The 19,704-nt window shown below is 39.5% G+C and overlaps 1 pseudogene; it reads right to left on the bottom strand.

Moving 5' to 3' along the window:
• Positions 1-783: 783 nt before the first annotated feature.
• LOC116273683 lies at positions 784-12,183 on the bottom strand (annotated as a pseudogene).
• Positions 12,184-19,704: the final 7,521 nt, after the last annotated feature.

Below are 19,704 nucleotides of genomic sequence, written 5' to 3'. Positions count from 1 at the left end.
GACACATGAAAAAATGCTCATCATCACTGGCCATCAGAGAAATGCAAATCAAAACCACAATGAGATACCATCTCACACACCAGTTAGAATTAGCGATCATTAAAGTCAGGAAACAACAAGTGCTGGAGAGGATGTGGAGAAATAGGAACACTTTTACACTGTTGGTGGGATTGTAAACTAGTTCAACCATTATGGGAAAACAGTATGGCGATTCCTCAAGGATCTAGAACTAGATGTACCATGACCCATCCAACAGGATATACCCAAAGGATTATAAGTATGCTGCTATATAAAGACACACATGCACACCGCGTATCTGACATTGCAGCACTATTCCCATAATAGCAAAGACTTGGAATCAGCCAAATGTCCATCTGTGACAGACTGGATTAAGAAAATGTGGCACATACCTTATGGAATATGCAGCCATAAAAAGGATGAGTTTGTGTCTTTGTAGGGACATGGATGCAATGGAAACCATCATTCTTAGCAAACTATCACAAGAACGAAAACCAAAGCCACCGCATGTTCCTCACTCATGGGTGGAACTGAACAATGAAGATCACTTGGACTCAGGAAGGGAACATCACCCGGAGACCTATCTGAGGGAGGAGGATTGCATTGGGAGTTATACCTGATGTAAATAGCGAGTTGATGGGTGCAACTACACCAACATGGCACAAGTATACATATGTAACAAACCTGCACGTTATGCACATGTACCCTACAACTTAAAGTATAATAATAATAAATAAATTTTAAAAAAAAAAAACAAAACCACAAACAAAATGTAGACATGAGCTGTCTGTTCATTTTCCCCGCTGCACAGCCTGACACTGGGACTGGTGACTGAGGGCCAGCTGGGCTGCATTTTCCACCATAGCTTTGCTGTTTTTGGAGGAAACAGAGTGATCTCAGGACAGTAAGAGTTATTGCATATCAGCAGCACTTCCAGTTCCTTGACACTGTGGATCAGGAAGCCACTGAGCAGCATGTGCTTTGTTGTCGTTGTTGCTGTTACTCCCACAACCAATGTTGGGCATCAAGATCTGGCCCTTAAATCTTCTACGAAGCCTGTTGTCAATACCACTGGGTTTCTGCTTAATTTTGACATATCAGTCAGACTGATGCCAGATGAATGTCTTGGTCCTGGTTTTCATGATCATGGGCTTCACGAGGAGCCTGAGTGTGGCCCAGATGCTAAGTGGGAGATGGCTGCCAACTGCATAGGCAGCGCCAAGGAAGAGAGCTCAAACCCATGTTGTTCAAAGATCAATTGCAATCATTTGACAGTGTTATTGTGAGGATTAAATAAGAACATGCATATAAAGCAGTAAGTGCAGTGCCTGTCTGTGGTAGTCTCCAATATGGCCTCCAAATAATCCCTCCCACCGGGTACACACATGCTGCTCCTCACTCCAACTGGTAGAGTGTGTTGCCTCCCTCCTTGAATCCGGGCAGCCTGACAATTTCTTTTTCTTCTAGTTTCTAAAATTTACATGGGTCATTTACAAAATTTGGGGCAAGATGCAAGTAGCATGTTTAGTTATTGCTGTGGAAATTAATAATTCAGCAGTACTTACAACACACTTATTACGTATACTTCTAAATGACCTTCATGATTACAGAACTCAAAATGGTTTTTGCCCCTTTTAAAAATAAGACAAATAGGCTGGGTGCGGTGGCTCATGCCTATAATCTCAGCACTTTGGGAGGCCAAGGTGGGTGGATTACTTGAGGTCAGGACTTCAAGACCAGCCTGGCCAACATGGTGAAACCCCGTCTCTACTAAAAACTACAAAATTAGACGGGCGTGATGATAGGCACCTGTAATCCCAGTTACCTGGGAGGCTGAGGCAGGAGAATCGCTTGAACCCAGGAGGAAGAGGTTGCAGTGAGCTGAGATCATGCCATTGCACTCCAGCATGGGTGACAGAGCAAAACTGTCTTAAAAAAAAGAGACAAATGTAGATATATGAATCTAGTGAAATGTATTCCCAGAGATAATGTTCAACAAGTATTGAGACTGATTGAAGAAATTTTAAGTGTGACCCAGTTTTGAGGGACAGAATCAGTGAAAATGATTCTGGAGCTTCTAAGCCTGGTCCTTAAGAAGGCTGTTTCTTCTCCTTTAAAATAATCCCTCTTGGAATGCTTGTGACTGCCATGCTGTAAGCAAGCCCAAGTTAACCACATGGAGGAGAACTGAGGTAACCTGAGCACAGCCTGAGCCAATTCTGGTCCTCAGTCAATCTGCCAGCTGAATGCAGCCACGTGAGTAATTTCAGGTGAGACCAACAGAACTGCCCCTACAGCATTTGGGATTATGAGAAATAATTTGTTGTTGTTTTAAGTAACTCTACTTTGGGATGGTTTTTTATTCAGCAATAGATAACAAACATAGTCATATATGAATGCTTAGTAAGTAGAATGTTTTATTATTTCTGTTACTATCATTCAGAAGGCTATATAACAATAATGGGGGGTGGGCACAGTGGCTTACACCCGTAATCTCAGCACTTCGGGAGGCTGAGGCGGGTAGTTGATATCAGTAGTTCAAGACCAGCCTGGTCAACATGGTGAAACCCTATCTCTTCTAAAAATACAAAAACTAGCTGGGTATTGCAGTGCATGTCTGTAATCCCGGCTACTCGGGAGGCTGAGGCAGGAGAATCACTTGAGCCCAGAAGGCAGAGGCTACAGTCAGCCGAGATCACACGACTGCACTCCAGCCTGAGCAATAGAGTGAGACTCTCTCTCAAAATAAATAAATAAATAAATAAATAAATAGACAGATAAATAAATAAATAATGGTGTTTATTCAGATGAAGAAAATTCTCATTAAGCCTTCAGGAATTTTTAAGATGTAACATAAGAACTTTCCATTTTTAAGTTGTTAAAATAAGAACTTCAATTAATTCCAGTCTGGGAAATCCTTACTGCAATAATTGCTGAAATACCCAAAATGAAATCTGACCCACTCAATCACTTATATCTTATTAAACCTGTAATCATGCCCTCACCAAATGACTTTTAAATATGCCTTGTCATATCTTTGCTTTTTTTCTGACTTGTGACTTTGAGTACTTGCTGGCTAAATAGACATTGCAACAATCATTGATCAGATTTACAAGTTCGAATCTCCTTCCTAGGAGATAGAAGTATCTTCTCTAGGCAAAAATATGGACATTCCAACTCTCTCACTTCCCTGTCACCCCTATATGTCTAGAGTTTTAACTGTCTTCATCTATTTTAAACAGAAAAAACATGTTAGTGAGATATCTCCCCATTAAAAATGATTTGCTTTCTTCCTCCAAGCAGAACCTAGCCCCTTGGGAGAAATTTTAATTGGTTTTTTCAACAATGGCATTTTTTTGTTTCTCTAAGAAAAATACTGGAGAGAAAAGGAAGGATTCGTGTTTGCAAATAACAATTTTTAAAAACCACACTTCCAGGGAAAATGGCAAATGGAGTGCAAAGAGCTGGATGCACCCCTTTCCAAGTCTTCACTTAAATAACACCTAAGGGTTTGGGTTTTGTTTTGTATTCAAGCATAAGCCCATGGGCTGTGGAGAACATGGGAGAGAACAACAGTAACAAAAGTATGAAAGCTCAGAAGTAAGACAGGTAGCAACTGACTCTGAAGAGAGAAAACTGAATCCTGAGTGTATTCTTTTGAGAGGGCAGTGGCAACAAAGTACTACAAACTCGGCAGCTCCAGTAACAGAAATGTATTGTCTCAAAATTCTGGAGGCTAGAAGTCCATGATCAAAGCTTGGTCAGGGGTTGGTTTATTCTAAGGGCTGTGAGAAAATCTGTTCTAGTCCTCTCACCTAGCTTCCAGTGGTTTGCTGGCAATCCTTGGCATTCCTTGGCTTATGAAACATCACCTCAATCTTTGCCTTTGAGGTAGGAGGAGGTAGGAACAACTCAGGAGGAAAGATCTGACTCTGGAGGCAGGGCTCGGACACTGGACCAAATTGAAGACCAGCTTTGAAAACAGGGATGGAGTGAAAGCAGCTTTCTGTAAGACACACCCATCAGTGTGACATGTCAGTTTACCATTGCCATGGCAACAGTTGGAAGTTACCGTCCCTTTCCATGACAACGACCTGATGACCCAGAAGTTACTACCTTTTCTAGAAATTTCTGCATAATCTTCTTCTTATTTTGCATATAATTAAAAGTAGATATAAATGTGCCTGAAGAACTACCTCTGAGCTGCTACTTGGGGCACACTGCCTATGGGGTAGCCCTGCTCTGCAGGGAGCAGTACCTCTGCTGATGCTCTCTACTGTGGCTTCAATAAAAGTTGCTGTCTACCACCACCACAGTTCACCCTTGAATTCTTTCCTGGGCAAAGCCTGCCCTGTATCCCCAAGGGGCTTAGCCTGCCCTGCATCATCATCTTCATATGGTGTTCTGCATGTATGTATGCCTCTGTGTCTACATTTCCCCTTTAAGGACACCAGTCTTATTGGATTAGGGCCCACTCTAATGACCTCATCTTAACTAATTAATTACATCTGTAATAACCTTATTTCCAAAGAAGCCCACATTCTGTGGTACATGGGTTAGAACTTCAATATATGAATTTTGAAGGGGACACAATTTAATCTATAACACTGAGCCTATAGTGAGAAAACTGAGAACCTATCTCCTTTAATCCTCATAACAACTCATTACAATGGACATTATTCTTGTTTAGCAAACAAGAAAGCTGAGACTCAAGGAGGCTGAGTAATTTGTCCAAGCTGCCTTAGTTATAAATGCAAACACAGAATTCAAATTCAGGACAGTTTAAGCTCAAAGACCACGTTTTATTTCTGTTATATTATACTGCTTGCCTCAATGACTGGTTGCCTCAAGAACTGGGTAAACATCAGTAAGTCCTTTAAATTCAAATATGATAAACAATAGTCACTCTGCAAGACTACTTAAGAGAAGTTTGAAAGGTTTAAATGAGATAACTTGTGAAAGTTTATTTGGGAGTCTGCACCACTGTAGAGACACAAAATATCCTTCTATCCATACAGAGAATCCTAACAGAAAAGACTATGCCTACAGTTTTGGAAGGCTTTAGAGAACTTTAAAACATATTTCAGTTACTTTAGTCTACCTTATCACTGTTGAACTAATGAGTGGAAATTTGGTTGCTGCAGGTGGATGTGTCCCAGCCACATTTAGACCCAGAACGTCAGATACTTCTATATCTTCCTGAAATGAAGTTTTGTAACTTATGTAGTGCTTAGCTCAGGACAAGGTTCATAGCTCCTGCTAATGATGTTGTGTGATAAATGAACTAGTCAATAGAGAAATACATTATCAATCAACCAATTCTTAAATCAATTTTTAGATTTCAGGAAACTGTGAGACTCTCTAACCAATGTATGAAGAAATCCTCCTTTTGTACTTACTTCTCTGGTTTATTATTTAAAAATTCCAAAATATGTGGGACTATTTGGTGATCCCAAATGGGCCTGTCTTCTACAGGAGACCTACCAATAGCAAAGAGACATCTGGTATTTTATTTCCATTGCAGATGGTTTGGAATTGGGCTTTTCCCCACTGTAGTAGGCATGACTACATTTCCACAGAGACTGAAGTTTTCTCTATCTTTGCCTTTGTCACATAAAGATGGTCACAGGGTGTTCTAGTGCAGTGCAAAGTACTGTCATGACTGCCAACAGGGAATGCAGCACAGAGGTTTCCCTGTTGGCTTCAAGAGTCCTAGGAGTGGCCTTCATTGACCAGGCTTATTCTTAACAAGTGTTAGCTATAAAACTTCCCTTAATAGGCTTTATAAAGGGCAGTGTCTTGAGTCATTGAGTTCCCCAGCACGCTTATTTCTAAGGGGATGTAAATTTGATGCTGTCTTCAGTATTTGGCATCTATGACATTAACTGTTACAGGCTATAACATTGGTTTCTACATCAAGAAATTAAATGATTGCTAATGAGACATTTTAAATGCTATTTAGAATGAAAGATTGTTTCCTGATTTCTTCCTAGGGCAGGATGTGGTTTCTAGAAAATTTGATTTTTGTTAGCTTAAACATATCTTTATTTTTAATTGAAATGCTTCTTGAGATAATTGTAGATTCATATGCAGTTGTAATAAATAACGCAGAAATTGGGCCGGGTGCGGTGACTCACGCCTGTAATCCCAGCGCTTTGGGAGGCCAAGGCGGGCGGATCATGAGGTCAGGATTTTGATACCAGCCTGACCAACATGGTGAAACCCCATCTCTACTAAAAATGCAAAAATTAGCCAGGCATGGTGGTGGGCACCTGTAATCCCAGCTACTCGGGAGGTTGAGGCAGGAGAATTACTTGAACCCGGAAGGCAGAGGTTGCAGTGAGCCGAGACCATGTTATTTCACTCCAGCCTGGGTGACAGAGCGAGACTCCTTCTCAAAATAAATCAAATTAAAAAAAAAAAAAAGAAATAATGTAGAAATTTTGCATACTTTTTACCTACTTTAAACGTATCTTTTTAAGTGTTTTGGAGTTGTTCTTTTCATCTTTAGGTGATGAAATTATTTTCTTTTGACTCAGTACTATTGATGTTCCATGTCTCCATGAATAATGTAGAAAACCTGGTCAAAATTTTACACTCTCTAGGCCTTATTTTTTTTAATATTTAAAAGGAAGAAGTTGCTCTAATTTATTCCTAAGGTTTCATCCAGTTCTGTTATTCTATCAGAATCTGCAATTAAGATATCTGACAAACCCATGGCCATCACTGTTTCTGTGTAGCCAATGAGATAAGGATAGTTTTTGCATTTTTAAATAGTTGAAAAAAATCAAAAGAATAGTAACTTTTTGTGATACATGAGAATTACACAAAATTCAAATTCAGTGTCCATAATAAAGTCTTATTGGAACATAGTCAGGCTCATTCATTACATAGTATAATAGCTGCTTTCACATTACAATAGCTACAATAGAGACCATCTGTCTCACAAAGCCTCAAATATTTACTATCTGGCCCTTTTAAAATCATTCATACCCTTTAACCCTGGAATGCCACTTCTAGGAATTTTCCTAAAGGAAAAGCAGAAATGTTCAACACTAGGAGATTCATTACATAAAATATGTTACCTTCACCAAATAGAGAAGTATGCAAAACATGTTATATAAGAGTGTTTAATTTCCTACCTCATAACACTTTGTAGTTATTCTACTGATAATTGTGTAGTATGTTTATATTCACTTTAAAATGAAGTCAGTTTCTGAGATACCATTTTGCATCTATCAGATTTACAAAATCTTAAAAATCTGAGTATTGGTAAAGAAACCAGAATTTTCATATACTCATGATGGGCGTGTAGTGTAAATTAGATCAGCTGCATTGGAAACAATTTTCCAATTTCTAGTAAAATTAAAAACACACTTATTCCCCATCATGTCAATCAATTTCTATGTAAATGTTCCAGAAAAATTTTCTCACGTGCACATAAGGATAAAAAATTAGGGCAAAGGTGTTTATAAACACAATTTTTAAAACTATATAGGAGCTAGAAACATTCTATATGTGAAGATGCATTAATAAAATTTATTTTATTCATGTGAACTATATACTATCAGGATTAGATATTATACAATATTATTGAATAAAAAAGTAAGGTTCAAAATTACATGTATAACATAATATTTATCTAAAAGTGTAAAAAATCACAAAAAATATTATACATAGTCAGCCCTCAGTATCTGTGAGTTCCACATCCATGAATTCAACCAACTGTAATCAAAAATATTCAGGGAAAAACATGGATAAACATGTACAGACTTTTTCTTTTTTCATCATTGTTCTCTAAATAATAAAGTAAAACAGCTATTTACACAGCGTTTACATTGTATTGGGTATTATAAGTAATCTAGAGATGATTTAAAGTATATGGGAGGATATGTGTAGATTACATGTAGATTAATGCAAACATTAATACTATGCCATTTTATATCAGGGACTTGAGCGTCTGTGGATTTTGGTATCCATGGGATTGGGGGTTCCTGAAATTAACCCTCCATGAATACTTTCTCTCTCTCTCTCTCTCTCTCTTTCTATATGTAGATATATGCACACACACACACACACACACACAAACTCTATTTCTCTATATTTTTATATATATATAAAAACAAACTCTCTATATATATACATATACTCTCTCTATGTATTATACTCTCTATATATACATACATACAGATATATAGAGAGAGTTTGTTTTTACGTATAAAAATAGAAAAACATATGAAAATATAGACTTAAAAGATGCACAACAGATTTGTGACAGCATTAACTCTGGAAAGCGAGGAAAGGAATTAGGACCGGGACAAGATAAAAAAAAAAAATTGCAATTTTAACCATAAAGTTTTATTTCATTCCCAAAACAAACAAACAACTTAGACATGTATTGTTTTGGCTAAATATTTGCTTATATTTTATACGGTTTGAATTTTTTTCTTTAATTTGGCTTTAATAGCCCAAGGAAGTCAGTATGGCTAAAGTTCACAGAATGACAGTAGAAAGTCACAAAGAATCTCTAAAAGTAGATGATACTGGGTGATCTCACAATTTATGCTGACTAGTTTGAATTTCTGTTGGTAAGGATATTCTTCTGAGGCCTTATCTCTAGACCATATCACCCTTGGAAGTCATAAACCTCCTTTGGTTTTTATGTTATAATTAGAACCAGAGCCACCAAATCAGTAACACTTCAAAGTTCAATGACATGTACAATCATAATAATTACTACCCTTTAAAATAACTAGGAAAGAGGGCAGGATGTTTTATTTCAAAATACAAAGACTATGTTTCACAAGCAAAACAAGAATCACAAACCTTCTGAAAAAAAGAAAGAAGCAAAGCAAGGAAGTGAGAGAATGGGGGAAGGAGGGAGGGAGGGATAATTGTTGGTTATTAAGGAGGTAATCACAGGATTCTATTCGCATAGTAATTATTAGCTAATATCAGCTTTCAGAGCAGGCATCTGTAGGCCATCTACATTTGATCAAATTCTGTATGTGAAATTTTAAATTACTCTTTATCTATATATATGTATATGTGTGTGTATATATATGTGTAGGTGTGTGTATATATATAATCGTATATAGCTGAGAGATTAAAAGGAAAAGTGTTCAAGCCAGAATGCCTGGGTTTGAATCCAAATTATGCCATTTGCAATTTATGAGACTTTATGGAAGTAATTTATTCTTTGTTAGTAATTTGGTTATTTTGGTTATGTAGCCTTTACAGTTTCCTTATCTGTAAAATGAGAAATATAATTTTACCTATTTCACAGTGCAATTATATTGAGTAAATGAGTTAATATACACAAAAAGTAAAACATTAACAAAAATGCTCAGTAAGTGTTGGCATTTTGTATATTCCCTGAATACATTAATTAAATAAATAGCTAAATGACACTGTCATATTCCCAAAATGTTATGCACTTAGTAGGCACCCAGTAATGCTAACAATAATAAACATGAAACAATCCAAATTTGGACATGAAATCCTTTAAGTCACTACAAAATCATTATTCAAGCCAGTAGCTTGCTTTATATCTACTCTTGCATGTTAAGATCCCATCATTCTTGGCATTTCATGTCACAGTGTAGTTTAGCCATCACAGTCTGCCTCCCTAATACCTTAAAGATGGCTTCTGAGCCGTGGCTTTCAGAAGACACAGTTCTGCAAAGATAAAGTGGCCACCTCCCAATATAGACAATGCAATGGTAGAGCCTTCATAAAATTGAACTTCCATTTAGCCTTCTCATCTCTGAACCAAACCATCCCAATTCCTTTTCTCTTTTCTTACACGTATTGTCTACTCATTTATTTTCCTTTTGTTCCTCCCTAGTCTCAGATATGTGTACTATAGAGTTCCACATTGGACAGGAACACCAACCACTTTCCAGTCTGTGTCATACATAGTCCTATCATTACAGAGCAAATCATGGTACTTTCCAAAATAAGAATCTCCAGCAGTCACAAACGTTCAGCCTCTGGTGCACCAGATTTTCAGCTTTAGAAATTATGACTTAATGTTACTTTGTACATAGGTATGTGATTAGCTCACAGTAGCCTTATATGCTACATATAATTGAAATCAACAATGCAGAATAAATCTTCTGAAGATAGTGAAGATACATGGTAGTAATTCTGTAACCCTGTTCTGATGAGTGTAACCATGGTTTCCCTGCATTTTTAACTTTCCGTAGATATTTCTTTGGAAGCAACACAGAATAAATGTAACAAACGAATTTAATAAAGAAGATTCTACAACTGAAAAACAAAAAGTTTTTTAGAAGTACTTGATCCTTCTAGTATTTTAATATGTGTATTTTGATTCCATTTTAATATTTTAATATGTGTATTTTGATTCTATTAAGAAGCACATTCAAATTTTTCAGCCAGGAATAAGAGAATCAAAGATAATTTGAAGTTTTATTAAAAGCAGTACCACTCCCAGAAAAATAAAGACTTTAGTTTTTATAACTGTATTCAAGCAGCTTAATAATAAGCTAAAGTGTGCATATGTGACTCTTCAGGATCTGAAAGCTGCCAGTTTGCCTTCCAATGTATCAGACACTTTTCTCTAATTAATCTTTTAATTAGAAAGATTCTTCCATTCAAACCATATTATTTCATGTGGTACATTCTACCAGCCAACCCCCATGACATTTTTACATCAAACCCTCAGTAATAAGTGAAGGCTACAAATATAAATAAGCAATTAAAGAGAAGGAAATAATTAGCTTTTATTAGAGAACACTGAGCTGATTAATCATCTTGAGGTGTGGCTTGCTCTAGTTATTTTTAGCAGCAGTAAAACATACATCTTTTCTTGTGTTGCCACTGCCTTATATTCATAGGCCTGACTGCTACCTAAAATATTTTCCATAGGGAGATTTGCATAGGAAAAGAATAACAATGCAGTGGGAGGTTCTTAGGACATATAGGAAAACGGGTCTGTTCATTTGTTTGTTTATGTGTGTTTTTTTCTTTCCAAATGGCTGTGTGATAGGAATATGAAATGTAGATTTTGATGAAGTCAGCTTCCCCAACTGTCTTTACTGGTTCTGGGTCCAAACCTTACTATGCAAATAAAAAGCACGAACTGGCATTTTAGTCTCTCTTGCCTGAGTGGTGCTTAGAAAAATATCCTCACTGTGCTCCAAACTCTGTGAAGGCAATGATCCCAAACTTCCAGTTAAGGTCACTAATCTCCAACTTCAAAATATAAACACAAGTAGAAAATATTGCCTATATTAACTCCTTTTTTGAATTCATAACATTGGTTTCCCATGAATTGATTACCTATCTTTTTTCAAAAAAGAACTTTGCTTACAAATACACCTGTAATATGTTCTTATCTAAGTTGAAAAAAAAAGCATGATATAATAATTAGGAATTGAACAAAGGTTATAGGAAACATGGTATGATATGGAGCACCTAATTACCACGTCGGCCCCCAGATATGACTGAGTGGCGGTGACTAACAGGTGGTGTCGTGTCCCTCCTCCAGGCATAGTAGATCCCCCTGTTATTTATTATAAGGGAGTACTCCTAGCATGGCAGCCCTCCTGTTTAACCCTGATGTGGCAAGGGCCCTGTTTCTCCAGTTCTTAGCTTCTAAGGAGGGACACTGCCTATAGGTTCAAAGAGTGTAGGGACTCTCAATGGGACCTAGACACTGAGGTAGAGAAGAGTAATGGGATAGCTGATGCTCTAGAGTCGGAAAGTCACTCAAACCACAATCCCAAGTCAATGTCATTCAAGCCAGAACTTTGGTTCCAGGAAGCCTCAGAAAAAATGGAGTTTCTGTAGCAGGTAGGGAAGGCACTTAGGGGAGAAAGACAGAAAGCTCTGCATCAGCCATAGGAGGAACAGAAATAATTTCCTATGGAAAGCCCAAAGGATCCACCCAGAATCCCACTGGACTCTAGTGGACCTGGAAGAGTTTTGGCCAGATGCTCCTAGAGGCTGGCTATGGGGCTACCAATGTGGGTCCCGGAGAGTTTCTATGAGCAATGCAGAGTAAGGTAAATATGAATATGATTCCTACTTTAAGAAGCCCTACACACACACACACACATCATCATCATCATCATCATCATTATCATCATCAATTTTATGAAGGGACTCTAGTTGAAGCAGAGATATGGAAGCCAGCATCGTTAAGAAAGGGTAGCAAAAAGAGCAACCACTGACAGCTCATATGGCTTCTCCTGTGACTTTTGATAGTTCTAATATACTTTCCCTTTAACACTTCACAGTTCCTGAAATGATCATTTTCCTAAAAGAGAAACAAATCAAAAAAGAAAAAATGTAGTCTATTGTATAAGGATGCCCTTTTGTTTCCGGCAATTCTTTGGATAGAGATATTTCTGTTTTAAAGTTACAATTTTTCTACTCTGTTCCTTCTGTAAGAAGGGAAACTTAAACTTGAGACCCATAGCCAAACGAAGTATTTTCAAGGTGACCTTATTACAGCTATGGGGCAAACAAAACGTCAGACTTTTCTACAGGAGCAAAGTTTTGTTTAAACACGAACATGATTGAATAAATCAAAATTAAAATGTTCAGTCTTCGAGAAGAGTTAGAAAAACTACCTCCACTTCACCCTCTTCGGATGCTCCCACTGAAATAAAACTGCTGTTGAAATCTGAACCCTGTGTCCAACTGTCAAGTTGGAAACTGCAAGATCTGATGTATAAAATACAAAGTCTGCTGAAGACCCACAAAGACATTATCTTTGGAACTGAAATTATATTTTCAATCAAGGAAAACAAGACTTTTCTTCCATTCCATTTTTTCTAGTAATTTTTAAAAAATATATAGTTTCTATAATTTTATTTTAAATTAAGCAAGTATTTTGTATGATGGTTTATAATATATAAAACACACGGGCTGGGCGTGGTGGCTTACGCCTGTAATCCCAGCACTTTGGGAGGCCAAGGCAGGCAGATCACCTGAGGTCGGGAGATCGAGACCAGCCTGACCAATATAGAGAAACCCTGTCTCTACTAAAAATACAAAATTAGCCTGGCATGGTGGTGCATGCCTGTAATCCCAGCTACCTGGGAGGCTGAGGCAGGAGAATCACTTGAACCTGGGAGGCAGAGGATGCAGTGAGCTGAGATCGTACCATTGCACTCCAGCCTGGGCAAGAATAATGAAACTCCATCTCAAAACACACACACACAGACATGTTACATATTTGAGACAGAGTCTCACTCTGTCACCCAGGCTGGAGTCCAGTGACACGATCTCAGTTCACTGCAACCTTGCCTCCCAGGTTCAAGCAATTCTCCCACCTCAGGTTCCCTAGTAGTGGGATTACAGGTGTGAGCCACTGTGCCCAGCTGGCTTGAACTCCTAGCCTCAAGTGATTCGCCTGCCTCAGCTTCCCAAAGTGCTGGGATTACAGGCATGAGCCACCGTGCCCGGCCATATTGCCTTATTTAACCTTCACAACAACCATTTGAAGTAGATTAGTTCTCTTTGACAAATGAAAAATGTTAGCCCTCTTTGACAGATGAAAAAACTGAGACTCAATGAGCCTAATTTCCTTATCCAAGAATTCTAAGCTGCTAAGTGTCATGAGCGGGACTTAAGCCAGGTTTTAGATTCTAAACCCAGAGTTCTTTCTGTTAGGTTGGAGCAAAGGTAATTGCGTATTTTTTTTTTGTTTTTTTTGTTTTTTTTTTTTTTGCCAAAGTAATGGCAAAAAACACAATTACTTTTGCGCCAGCCTAATACTACATGTGGTTTTTCTCACCTCCAGTCATTTTCCTGCATGTTTCCTTTTCAGACATTTTCCTGAAATCAGGGCCCACTGTAAGTTGAAAACATACAGAGGTTGCAAGACTCTTTGTCAAAAATTTTCATTTAATTCAGTTCCACACATATTTGTTAAACTCAGTGATCATGACATAGAGGCTTGCTCTTTATTGGGAAGGCAGGATATTGCAGTAGGCTAACGACTCTGGAAACAGACTACCTAGGCTTGAATCCCAGCCCACCACTTCCTAAAAGCATGACCTTGGGTAGCTTACTGTGCCTACATTTCCCCATCTGTGTATAGGGTATAATAATATTACCTGCTCCATAAAGTTGTTATGAGAACTAAATGATGTAATTCATATCAAACACTTAGAACAATGACTGAGACTTAGTAAGAACAAAATAAATCCTGGTTAATATTATTTAGAGGAACAGAGATTTGTGGTGACCATAGCTACATGAATACCTACTTGAATGCATAAATAACTCTGCTACCTGCAGGAGGCTGATAATTGTCGTAGAATAGGTATTAACCAGGTGCTATAATGGTTCTGTCTAGGAAAGCAGGAGCCCAGAAGAGGCTGTTTGAGAAGGCCTATGGGTGGAGGACAGTTTTACAGGGTTTAGAACAAGCAGAAACATTTGGGGAGCAAAAACTATGGTGATCAAAATTAGTACTTGATTTAATGGCTGTTTAAAGCAATGCAACCCATGGGTACCAAGCTTCAGGAGTAGGACATAGAAAATGGAAGGGTTTCCAGACCTACCCATCTCCCCATCCCAAGGAAGCAACTGACTTGAAGAGCAGAACTTCCCAGTCAGCTACTGTACAATGATACCCTCAAGGCTTCAAGAAGACAAATGTAATATTCCTGCCAGAGAGACTAAAGCCTCCAGGTCACAGTGTGACTTCCCTTTCAGTTCTGACTTCTCCTATGACTTACCTAACTCACATAGCTCCTTGAGGACCCCTCCCTGCTTCTTCCTTCCCCCTTTCTCCTTCCTCTTCTTCCTTCCCTTCTCATAATATTCTACCTAATGATGTTTTATGAAGAATGACTAAGATGCATAAAATCATTTTGTAAAAATGCAAAATGCCCTGTGGTTTAACGACGACTAAACACAAAATAAAAACAAAGCTGAAAATGCATAGTTATCTTTTAATCTTCACAAGAAGTAGCTTGCTCAATGATTTCAAACACGTTAATCATGCCTCAGATCCCTGGGCTTGATATTGTTTTATAGAGAAGTTTTATGCTGGGTTTTGGTTTTGTTTTTGAGGCAGAGTCTCCCTCTGTTGCCCAGGCTGGAGCACAGTGGTGCTATCTCAGCTCACTGCAACTTTCACCTCCTGGGTTCAAGCGATTCTCCTGCCTCAGCCTCCTGAGTAGCTGAGATTACAGGTGTGTGCCACCATGCCTGTATTTTTAGTAGAGATGAGGTTTCACTATGTTGGCCAGACTGCTTTTGAACTACTGACCTCAAGTGATCCTCCCACCTCAGCCTCCCAAAGTGCTGGGATTACAGGTGTGAGCCACCATGCCTGGCCTATGCTGTTTTATAGAAAAGTAAACTGTGACATAGAAGCAATTTTTCTAATAAGAAGTCTGTGATTTAGCAGTAGAGCTGGTGAAAGACCTGCAAGACCTGGATTCTGACTGGACTAGCAACCCTAAGGTAGCTTCCACTTGCTTTAGACTGAGACCTTCTTCTTCTACATACTCTGGCGATTCAGGGGGATGCCCTCAGGGATATAAAACTAAGTTACAGAAAAAAGCCCTGTAACCTCGTGTTAATTCTCAGCCCTGTAAATTCTCATCATGGCCCCTTACTAGACAAGTCTTTCAGCCTTTGTGGTAGTGACTGTGTCCTTTTGATGATAGTTTTAAGTCTCTTTCCAGATGGCCAACATAAGGTTATTTAATTCAGTAAACAAACATTGTGTTCCTCCTTTCAAGACTCTTTCTAAGGAGATTTTCCAACTCCACAGGATGGGACAGAGTCTTGATGTATTTTTCTTTCCTGAACCTAATTGTGTAAAGAAAAGCAAAAATAAAACTAAAGCTGGAAGCAAGAGGCTAAGTCCTTAAAAAGAAAAAAAAAAAGAAGGGGAAAAAACCCCACAAAACTTTCTGAAGGGGAAGGAAGATAATCTTAAGAATCTCTTAAGCATAATGAATACATATTTCTTCTGCAAGCCCTAAACCAAGATGATATATATAATTCTATGTTAAAGAATGCTGAGGTTTCAGAAGTTGAAGCCACTGTGTTACAAAGTGACATCTTAGCATCTCAAGCCAGGGAGAAGATTAATCCAAACCAGAGCTTTACACTTGGGGTGTCTTCACCTCACTCCCCCAGAGAAGCATCTGGGCCCAGGGTGGAGACTGCTATATCCAGGAGGTTTAGGAGTGGTGTTCAGGGAATGCAGTCTCCTGCCAGCTTGGAGGTCTGAAAGAATGTAGCAGGTCAGTTCTCGCTGGCTTCCTCCCCTCTCCATATGGCATGACCGTTTCTTTTGATCTCCTCCAAGATCTGAGAACGCTCAAGGCTTTCAAACAGTTGCTGGAGCCTGCTGCAGCTCTAACCTGGCTGATATGGCAGGGGGCGTTTCTGTGGATAACAAAGAGGAGACAGAACCAAGCTCTTATCCCAGGGAACATGAACGAATTCTAATATATCCATTGTTATACCCTCTCCTCCTTCAAGTACACCTCTCCTCACACTCACACAAAGAAAAGTAAACATCAGAGAGTCAGGTCAGGCTCCAAGGAATCTGCATCTGCTTAATAGAAATTTTTCAGTAACTTCCATAGGATACTTCTGTGGAATCTCCTCCAGATAAGGGACACATTCAGGCAAGGTAACTGGCATTGAAATCAAACAGATCTACCAACTGAGCTCTGTCATTCAGCAACTTTGTGGCCTCGGTTTTTCCATCTCTAAAATAGAGATGATCACATCATCTCCTTTGTGTGGTTGTTTTGAGAATGAAATGAGATGAATGAAATGTACTTGACCATGTACATGTCAAGTACATGGTACTGTTCCTGGCTCATAATAGAGCATCAGTAAATATTAGTCTTCCTTTGTCCAATGTCATTTCACACAGGTCCAGTTGGAATGTGCTAGACAACTTACCCAATCCTGCTAAATTCTCATCATGGTCCCTTACTAAAAGCCACAGTAAAATTTGGAGAGATCTGGAATGTTCTGCAAAGAAAGATAGCTTAACCCAAATTTAACTTTAAAAATAAGCATTTGTGGAACACAAGCTGTGCTCTTTGTAGGTACTTGCAGTTAAAGATAAATTCTGGTTACTTATGGTCAAAATCACTCCAAAACATAATTTTATTAGTCTGTTCTTGCATTCCTATAAAGAAAGATCTGAGACAGGGTAACTTATAAAGAAAAGAGGTTTAACTGGCTCATGGTTCCATGGGCTATACAGAAATATGGCAGCATCTGCTTCTGGGGAAGCCTCAGGGAGATTATACTCACAGTGGGAGACAAAGTGGGAACAGACCTCTTACATGGCAGGAGCAGAACCAAGAAAGAGAGATGGTAGAGGTGCTACACACTTTTAAAAAACTATATCTCATGATAACTCACTCACAATGACAAGAACAGCACCGAGGGGGTGGTACTAAACTGTTTATGAGAAACCATCCCCCTGATCCAATCACCTCCCACTAGACCCCACCTCCAACACTGGGGATTACAATTAAACATGAGATTTGGGTACAGATACAGATCCACACCATATCATTATTCCCCTAGGCCCTCCCAAATCTCATATCCTTCTCGAATTGCAAACTACAATAATGCCTTCCCAACAGTCCCACAAAGTCTTAACCCATTTCAGCATTAACTCAAAAGTCCAAAGTCCAAAGTCTCATCTGAGACAAGGCAAGCCCCTTCTACCTATGAGCCTGCAAAATCAAAAACAAGTTAGTTACTTTCGAAATACAATGGGGGAGCTTGGAATGGTGGCTCATGCCTATAATCCCAGCACTTTTGGAGGCTGAGGCAGGCATATTGCTTGATACTAGGAGTTTGAGGTCAGCCTCCCAAAGCTGGCCAAAGTCCCAAGCAAAAATGCTGGGTAAAAGGGCCTCTGCGCCTGCGTCCAAGGGAGGTCTGAGGGTGCGGGATGATCCTGAACTGGTGGAGGAGGCCGCAGCGAAACCATTCACCAACCTGTTCACGCGATACCCCAACTGAAAGAGCCAGCAGCAGCGAAGAGAGAGCAGCAGGCGTTGTTGTTGTTGCCAGCGTTACGTTGCAATGCGCCACAAAAGGAAGAGGATGGAGGAGGGAGGAGGAAGGAAAGAAGGAAGGAAGGAAGAAGAAAGAAAGAAAGAAAGAGAGGAGGAGAAAGAAAGAAAGAAAGAAAGAAAGAGTTGAAAGAAGAAAGAAAGAAAGAAAGAAAGACAGAAGGAAGGAAGGAAGAAAGAATTAGTAAATTAAAAAAGATTGGCAAATGACCCTATTCCAAAGGAAGAAAATTCACAAAAGAGTGGACCACAGGTGCCATGCAAGTTCAAAACCTAGCAGGGCAGTCATTAAACCTTAAAGCTCCAAAATAATCTCCTTTGGATCCATGCCCCACATTCAGGGCACTCTCGTGCAAGTGGTGGGCTCCCAAGGCCTTGGGCATCTCCACCTCTGTGGCTTTGCAGGAGTCAGCCCCTGTGGCTGTTCTCATGGGCTGGTGTTGAGTGTGGCTTTTCAGGTTCAGGGTACAAGCTGCCAGTGGATCTACCATTCTGGGGTCTGGAGGGTGGTGGCCCCCTCCTCACAGCTCCACTAGGCATAGGCAGAGACCCAGTGGGGACTCTATGTGGGGAGTCCAACCCCACATTTCCTCTCTGCACTGCCCTGGTAGAGATTCTCCATAAGGGCTCCACCTCTGCAGTAGGTTTCTGTCTGAACATCCAGGCTTTTCCATACTTCCTCTGAAATTCAGGCGGAGGCTCCCAAGTCTCAACTCTTACACTCTGTGCACCTGAAGTCTTAATACCACATGGAAGCTGCCAATGCTTATGGATGGCACCCTCTAAATCAGTGGCCCAAGCTCTACCTGGGCCCCTTTGAGCCATGGATGGAGCTGGAGTATCCAGGATCCTGACGCTGCACAGGCCAGTAAGACCTTGGGCCTGGCCCATGAAACCATTCTTCTCTCCTAGTTCTTTTTGGCCTGTGATGGGCAGTACTGCTGGAAAGATTTCTGAAATGCCATTGAGGCCTTTCCTATTGTCTTGGATATTAGCACTTAGCTCCTTTTAACTTATGCAAATTTATGCAGCCTGCTTGAGTTTCTCCTCTGAAAAATGGGCTTTTCTTTTCTAACACATGGCTGGGCTGCAAATTTTTCAAACTTTTATGCTCTGCTTCCCCTTTAAATGTAAGTTCCAGTTTTACATCATTTCTTTGCTCATGCATGTGAACATAGGGTGTTAGAAGCAGCCAGTTCACATCTTGAACACTTTGCTACTTAGAAATTTGTTCTGCCAGATACCCTAAATTATCACTCTCAAGCTCAAAGTTCCACAAATCACTAGGGCAGCGGCACAATGCCTCCAAGTGCTTTGCTAATGCATAACAAAAGTGACCTTTGCTCCAGTTCCCAATAAGTTCCTCATCTCCATCTGATACCTCCTCAGCATGGACTTACTGTCCATATCACTCTCAGCATTTTGGTCACAACCATTCAACAAGTTTCTAGGAAGTTCCAAACTTTCTCTCGTCTTCCTGTCTTCTTCTGAGCCCTCCAAACTGTTCCAACCTCCGCCCATTACCCAATTCCAAAGCTGCTTCTACGTTTTCAGATATCTCTATAGCAATGCCTCACTACTTGGTACCAATTTTCTGTATTAGCCTGTTCTCATATTGCTACAAAGAAACACC

This window comes from Papio anubis, chromosome 2 (assembly GCF_008728515.1).
Source record: "Papio anubis isolate 15944 chromosome 2, Panubis1.0, whole genome shotgun sequence".
NCBI classification, from domain to species: Eukaryota; Metazoa; Chordata; class Mammalia; order Primates; family Cercopithecidae; genus Papio; species Papio anubis.
Note: the sequence above shows the minus strand (reverse complement) of the source record. Positions and strands in the feature narration are given on the sequence as shown.